Raw genomic sequence first — 6468 nt, forward strand, 5'->3', positions numbered from 1 at the left:
GGTAATCTAAAATGCTTTTAGAGTTCTAAATTTTATACATATGCCCCAATTTGCTGTCTTAAAATGAAAATGACTACCTTCTAGATGTCTTTAGAGATAAAATGTTTTAGGGCCTAGCTTTATGAAGGCAGAAAATCTATATGAGAATTTTTACTTGTTAATACTGTATATATTTTTTATTTTCTTTCGTCAAGATGTTTATCATTTTTTATTAGTTAATGAATTATTATTCATGTTTCCATTATATTCAATGGAATGAAATTATGTAACATAAAATTATTAAGAAAAATTATGAAGTATTAAAATTATAATTAATAAAATTATGAAGTATTTAACTATCACGTGAATAAATGTTTGGTACTGTACATACTTTTAATGATTTCAAGACAGTTGCAATCTTTCAATTTAATATATAATTAATTACGAAGATAGCAGCCAAAACAGAATACGTGTGTATTCTGTAGTCTGTATATTGTACTTATATTATATTTGGCTGTATTCTCTATTCTGTTGTGCATAAGAAGAGTATAGAACTAATTTTTTCGAAATTCTAAAAAATAGCTTAAGTAATGCAAATTATTTTTAAACCTTATTGCCCTATAGGCACTAAGAAATCTTTTTTGCATGATTACCATGGTTTTATCTGATACATAATGTTGAAGTCAGCCGCACAATAATAGATGGATCTGATATATTCGGGTCAACCTCCCCACGAAAATTTGAGTCTGCCCATCCTCTAATCTAGAATTCCAAAACAACAGGATGGTGTTTTTACCTCCTTGACCATCGAACCATCACTCAGATAATGATTTATTTACTTAAAAGTTATTAAATAATTATGCGATAAACAATTAAATTTAATTCCATTATTTTAATTGTATTAAATATTGTTTTTAATGTATTAAAAATGTTTTTCAATATTTTATTTTTTAATTATAGACTAATTTCTACATACCATTTATATGAATAATCATTTAAGTTGCATCGAACATAATTATTTTATTATCTTAATGAATTTAAATGAAAAATACGTGATTAAATCTATAATAAGTTTATGTACAGGTTTAGCTTAGAATTAGTACGAATGCACGAGCCGATCGAATGTTTAGAAACATCTTAAACAAAATATCGTAGATTCGATCACTTAAATTATATCAGCGTAGTTTAAATATTCAGACAAAGAAGGTTTATTAGACTTAAATATGTCCTTGAACTAATTATAAATGAAAATCGAGATTTATGTACTGGATTGCTGGGAATTAGTTTCTTCTATACTTTCTTCTCATGACATTTTGAAATTAATTTTTAATAATAAAAAAGAAATGCAGAAAGAAATTAATTTATTAATTTGAAAATAATTATTGCATTAAAATATTAAATATTTAATAATACTACTTTATTATTTAGAGACTTTACGGGAATTTAAGTTTTAATGCGTATATAAATATTCAATAGCGTGCTTCCTATGGAAAATCAGCCAACTTCTAATTCGTACTCTTGTAACTCCCGTTTTAAAAAGAATAATATAATTAAGTGTAAGGAAATGGGAAATAAAATATTTATCTTAAACTCCTAATTTTTTAAAGTGAAATATATATTACCTCATCTATATTCATCAGTTAAATTGAAATAAACTGTATGTCCTATAACTTAAATAGATAAGAGAAATAAGTGAATAAGGTACGAAAAAACTTTATTTATAGAAAATAGCCTGTAAAAATACCATTTTTTTAAAGTAAACATTTTATATTACGAACTTTTACTGTTTCTAATAATTAATTTATCATTTTATAAGTAAAATGATAAGATAAATTTATTTCCAAATTTATTTATCTTTATAAGTTATACTTTATATGTATATATTATTATAATGATATATACTAAATTTAGTTTATATATAATTTTCTTTTTTATAAATGATCTTTCTCCGACTGTTTTACTTTCAGAGTAAATGCACTTCCTCCCTTTTTAATAAATCAAATTAATTTCAGTCTGTTTAAAGTCAATATTTTATCTAAAAACAGTAAATAGTTAAGTCATTCTGTATAAGAAACGAAATTATTTATTTATTTTTTTCCTATCAAAATAAATTTTTATAAAATCTGAACATGATCATAGCAAATTTAATATAAACATAAAATTATTACTTTAACTTAATAAGTTTTCTCTAGTAGAAAAATATTAAAACATTCTTAAAGATTATTATGTTTTTAATGTTAAGAAGAAAAGAAAAAAATCATTTTAATACTAAACTTACAAGAAATAATTGCATTTTCTAGTGCAATCATTTTTATTTTTCTCTTCTTAGTAATGTCAAATAAAGAAAATAATCATTGAACATTATTCTGTTAAGCTATTATACGTTTATAAATATCATTACTTGTTAGCGTGATGTATCTAATTCTTATCATAAATAATAATCTTTAACATGTGGCGACCTAATATTTGCCAAGTCACAACATATGTAATTCATTGAGAAGTTAAAATTTAAATTTTTTTACAATATTTTTCGTGTCGCTAATGTTTAAACAGCTTCTGATAGTATGACGTTATGCATTAGTAAATATATGATTCCTCCTGTAGTTATTTTTTATATAAATAGTTGAAAAAGTTAGATAATTAAATAGACCTACTTATGATCAGATTGGGATATAATATTTCAGATAAATATATTGTTTACAATTTCTCTTACATGAAATATTTCTAAGAATAATTATAATATATTATAGTAGAATTTATCAATAATAAATAACCAAGATTTAAAAAAATATATTTTAATATGATATAATATAATAAATTTCTTGTAGCAAGTGTTTGAAGATTTGTAATTTGTTGAGTTTCCAGTCCGAAACCTTTTTATTCAATGCTTATTTGAGATGAAACAAAATTCAGATGAATAAATACACATTTTATAAATTTGTGAGACGTTTTAAATACAGTATAAAAATTCTTCTTAAATATTATAAATGCTTTCCTTATTTTGTACGAAAGTTCTTTAACACGGTGAAACACGCTATTGGAATGATGAAGGATTGTAATTTCTGTAAATTTGGAATGATGTGGTTTCAAAGTCATTGCCATAAGGCAACATAATTTGTAAATCAATACTTAATCATAATCCTTTAAGCCAGGTAATCTAAAATGCTTTTAGAGTTCTAAATTTTATACATATGCCCCAATTTGCTGTCTTAAAATGAAAATGACTACCTTCTAGATGTCTTTAGAGATAAAATGTTTTAGGGCCTAGCTTTATGAAGGCAGAAAATCTATATGAGAATTTTTACTTGTTAATACTGTATATATTTTTTATTTTCTTTCGTCAAGATGTTTATCATTTTTTATTAGTTAATGAATTATTATTCATGTTTCCATTATATTCAATGGAATGAAATTATGTAACATAAAATTATTAAGAAAAATTATGAAGTATTAAAATTATAATTAATAAAATTATGAAGTATTTAACTATCACGTGAATAAATGTTTGGTACTGTACATACTTTTAATGATTTCAAGACAGTTGCAATCTTTCAATTTAATATATAATTAATTACGAAGATAGCAGCCAAAACAGAATACGTGTGTATTCTGTAGTCTGTATATTGTACTTATATTATATTTGGCTGTATTCTCTATTCTGTTGTGCATAAGAAGAGTATAGAACTAATTTTTTCGAAATTCTAAAAAATAGCTTAAGTAATGCAAATTATTTTTAAACCTTATTGCCCTATAGGCACTAAGAAATCTTTTTTGCATGATTACCATGGTTTTATCTGATACATAATGTTGAAGTCAGCCGCACAATAATAGATGGATCTGATATATTCGGGTCAACCTCCCCACGAAAATTTGAGTCTGCCCATCCTCTAATCTAGAATTCCAAAACAACAGGATGGTGTTTTTACCTCCTTGACCATCGAACCATCACTCAGATAATGATTTATTTACTTAAAAGTTATTAAATAATTATGCGATAAACAATTAAATTTAATTCCATTATTTTAATTGTATTAAATATTGTTTTTAATGTATTAAAAATGTTTTTCAATATTTTATTTTTTAATTATAGACTAATTTCTACATACCATTTATATGAATAATCATTTAAGTTGCATCGAACATAATTATTTTATTATCTTAATGAATTTAAATGAAAAATACGTGATTAAATCTATAATAAGTTTATGTACAGGTTTAGCTTAGAATTAGTACGAATGCACGAGCCGATCGAATGTTTAGAAACATCTTAAACAAAATATCGTAGATTCGATCACTTAAATTATATCAGCGTAGTTTAAATATTCAGACAAAGAAGGTTTATTAGACTTAAATATGTCCTTGAACTAATTATAAATGAAAATCGAGATTTATGTACTGGATTGCTGGGAATTAGTTTCTTCTATACTTTCTTCTCATGACATTTTGAAATTAATTTTTAATAATAAAAAAGAAATGCAGAAAGAAATTAATTTATTAATTTGAAAATAATTATTGCATTAAAATATTAAATATTTAATAATACTACTTTATTATTTAGAGACTTTACGGGAATTTAAGTTTTAATGCGTATATAAATATTCAATAGCGTGCTTCCTATGGAAAATCAGCCAACTTCTAATTCGTACTCTTGTAACTCCCGTTTTAAAAAGAATAATATAATTAAGTGTAAGGAAATGGGAAATAAAATATTTATCTTAAACTCCTAATTTTTTAAAGTGAAATATATATTACCTCATCTATATTCATCAGTTAAATTGAAATAAACTGTATGTCCTATAACTTAAATAGATAAGAGAAATAAGTGAATAAGGTACGAAAAAACTTTATTTATAGAAAATAGCCTGTAAAAATACCATTTTTNATTGTTAACGCTTCAATTTTTTATTATTATTTTTTTAATAGTTAAATTTAAATCGCGGTTTAAAATAACATTCTTCTGATTGTCGTTTTATTTATTTATATATATTTTTTCCTTTGTGAACATTTTCCTTACAAATCTAGCATCGACGTCGGTCAATTGTGAAACAATATTTTCTTCTGTTGTGAAGTTATTTTTTCTTATTCGAATTAATGCGGTCGTCTTGTAAACACAGAAGAATTTCCACTTGTAAAAGATACATTTCGGTGATTTTCTCGTGGTTTTCTACAAAATTAGAACGTTGATCTTCGGAGAAACACGGGGATAGAATTCCCAGAAAAGACAAGTTGCATTTTCAAAACATATCGTCTGCGCATGCTGATATTATCTTCACATAAAGCGATAATAATTGATCGTTACTTTGAGGAAGGAATAATTAATTTTAGCATCAATTTATTAACAATTATTTTTCGCTTATATTTAAAAAAAATGTTAACTATGTATCAGCTGACTGCCATTTGTAACATTTATTGACGATATCAACACAGTTTCTCGTTGTCCTTCTCAGCTCCTCTGCAGCGGGAAGCGGTAATTGTGCTTTAATTGGACCTCTATTAAGTAACTGTGAGATCGTCATTGGATAGTAAAAGTTTGGTCGAGTTCTATGTGTGAACTCATCGCTATTTATGTGTAGGAATATCGACGATGTTCCATGAAACGTCAATAAATTATTATAATTATTGACTATTAAAGCATTATTTCCGGTTTCGAAATGCAGTCCTTTCGAATTTGAAGTTGAAAATTTATTGATATATAGAGGTTTATTACGGGATTTAATATTCATTACAGGAAATATATAATTTTATTCGAGTGATTAATTAAGATATAGCCCAATTATAAATGATTATATACATTTTATGAATATATTTACTTATTTATCTTTTAAATTTTTATTATAGACAGAAATCTGATATTTGATGACCGTATATTTAACTTGAAACTAAATACGAAGTGATTTTTTTTTTTCAGATATTAACTCAAATTTAAATAATGTTCGAGTTTAAATTTAATTTAAATTTTAAATTTAACTAATTAGAGGTTGTCTTAATTTCCTTCTCGTCTAGACTGGTAAAAAATAACAATAATAAAACCTAGATCAATCCAGCTGTTCCCATGCACGCTATTTAAATAGACACATGTTGACTTGATTATAACGTAAGACGATCTTCTGGCAGGTGTTCTCTGAACTTAAGTTCTTTCGATGTAAGTAGGTAGAAAAGCAAATTTGATCCTGAAGATGTCAAAACATGAATTTCAGCTACTGGAATCAAGCTAATGATTAAAGTAGAGTTGTTTTGAAAAAGTTTGATAAAAGTTTGATGAGCTAAACCAAACATAATAAAAACTATTTAGTTATTTTTAGTTATAGTTATTGTTATAAATAATTTATTATGAATATATCTTTTTATTAATTTATCGATTAATTTTACATTCAAAAGAAATCTCTTCAAATACTACATTTTTATAATTAATAATTAATTTACTTAAACATAAAAACTATTATAAACAGATTTCTTTAATTTATAATTGTTTGGAATCTAAATACAAAT

The sequence above is a fragment of the Centruroides sculpturatus genome, unplaced genomic scaffold (assembly GCF_000671375.1).
Source record: "Centruroides sculpturatus isolate CEXI.00-Female unplaced genomic scaffold, Cexi_2.0 scaffold4, whole genome shotgun sequence".
Lineage (NCBI taxonomy): Eukaryota > Metazoa > Arthropoda > Arachnida > Scorpiones > Buthidae > Centruroides > Centruroides sculpturatus.